Here is a 2,282-nt window from a genome sequence, read left to right on the forward strand (position 1 = left end):
CGCGTGGCACGATCGTCAGCGCGTTGGTCTCAGGCCCGAGAGGTCCGGGGTTCAAATCCGCTTGCCGTGTCACCGATCTTGTGCCCTTGGGAAAGGCACTTTACACGACTTTCCTCACCTAAATCAGGTGTAAATGAGTACATAGCTGCGGCTAGTGGCAGTGACAGGCCTTTGTGGTGGTGACAGGCCATAGGGGCATGTTCGGGCATGACGCACCCGCCATGACACATGAGTCAGGGGTAGGAGGAACCCCTTGCATCCTTGGTCAGAAGTCCTCCTAGGAGACGAAAACTCCAAACAACAAACCTGCATCTGCTGGGGCCGTCTTACACGTTGCATACAGTTGCCCCTGTAGGACTAGTGCGCCAGTGGACGAGAGGGTGGAGAAGGACGTGCACACCCCTCCTTCACCTTAAAAACCCAAGTGCAGGCCAGGCAGACGGGTCGCCTTAAACTCGTCCGCCTACCATTGTCTTCCGAGACAGACGGATGCCAACATGAAATGATTAAAAGAAGTTTCTTGACAGCCTTGACGAGCGGACAGAAGTAGTATTATTATGTCTTCAATTAGAATAAATTGCTGCAGTATGTTATATGTGTATCCTTCAATTGTACGTATAGAAATGTATTGCAAGTGTCCATGGAGACCTGAAAACAAACAAGCAAAACAGACAGTAAAATTAAACTGTGAAAATGAAATGAAAAGTTTTGTACAAGACAAGATAAAATGTGCAAATCATGCTGACAATACAGTAAAAAAAAATCTATAATGCATGTAAGTTATATTTTGGCTTTGTAACATGACGACATACTTGACTTTTCATCCATATCCCCATCACGCAAACCGTTATGTAAGAAGACTTTTTGCTTTGAATTATGATAGTTTCGCGGCCATCTTTGCCAATGTTATGCAACTTTTATCCTTGATGTCCAGTAAAAGCAAGAAAGGATATTTTGTCAACGGTGATACATAACAATCAGCTTTGCCTGTGAAATACGTTCAAAGATAAAAAATAAAGACTCATGGGCAAACTATCTCATCTGTTTTCTCACTTTTGTAGGACGCCCTGTTGGTGAGCTTTATGAAATGGGAGGTTCTTCGTCTGGTACCATATGGCACATGCACAATTACGCCGATAACAAGGACCTACCAAGCTTCTACCTTATGCATGTGCCATCCACTGAGACCTACAACCGTCAATTTGGTACACACAGAGACACACTGAAAGGCCGAAGGTAACCGGTCAGCATGTGGTCTGGCAGTTGATTGGTCACTCATGTTCATGAATTCGAACCTGCAGCTTTGTATATTCTTCAGTGTGCCTGATACGACCATCATTGCCTGTGAATCCGGTGGTCTTCACTTTGACATTCGTGCGGGTAAACTCTACGATGTAAAATCTCAGCACTTGAAACCCAATAAGGCTTACTCGGCTAGAAAAACAATCAGGACAGTAGGTAAAGGACAAAGTTGAACGTAAAAACGTTTATCTTAACAAAAGTGTCGTGATGGTATTTACTCACGAGGGATAGAAGCGAACGAATAACGGGGTAGGGACAGGGACTTGTTAGACCGTAATATCTGTCCTCCGGCAGAAAAGGATGAAAGTATTAGATTCAAGGATAATCGGCTGTGAGAAGACGACCACGCAAATGTTTCTCAAATATTACCAAATGCATCGCCAACGCAAGCCCTTTCACGATTCCTCTCTGTGTAAAGTTTAGCTTTGTTGGTACTTTGTAAATGATGCCAATGCATACGCAGAAGATGCCACATGTTACATTAGGTAAATTGATATTTTTGTCGCCAAGAGGTACTTTGCGCCCACTCAAATGTGGTTCAAAGTTGGAACTGTTTTGGTCACTTTTTTATTTGTTTATGTGTAAAGTTTAGCTTTGTTGGTACTTTGTAAATGATGTCAGTAAATACGCAGAAGGTTTCACATGTTACATTAGGTAAATTGATATTTTTGCCGCCACAAGGTACTGTGCGCCCACTCAAATGTGGTTCAAAGTTGGAACATTTTTCATTTGTTTCCTCAACAACAGCTAGCAATGTGATATGTAGTTAGATGTTAGGAAATATAAAAACAGGACCTTTTTTGAACTGGCATATTTGAAAGCTTTGTATAAAATGTGGTGATCCTATTGTCTTTGCTACGGTTAACGTTAAAGGTCCCTGAAGCCCCTGTGACAAGTTAAAGCCTTTCTATGACTTTGCACCCGACGACTTCATAACCAAAATAAGACCGTCACTGTGTGAGCGCAGACGACCTCGCCGA

At 42.9% G+C, this 2,282-nt stretch overlaps 1 protein-coding gene across 1 annotated transcript in view; it reads right to left on the bottom strand.

Annotated features, from left to right (window-relative positions):
• Positions 1-2,282, bottom strand: part of LOC118405786 — a 10,048-nt gene that overhangs the window by 4,358 nt on the left and 3,408 nt on the right. The window lies entirely within an intron of this gene.

Source organism: Branchiostoma floridae, chromosome 18 (assembly GCF_000003815.2).
Source record: "Branchiostoma floridae strain S238N-H82 chromosome 18, Bfl_VNyyK, whole genome shotgun sequence".
Lineage (NCBI taxonomy): Eukaryota > Metazoa > Chordata > Leptocardii > Amphioxiformes > Branchiostomatidae > Branchiostoma > Branchiostoma floridae.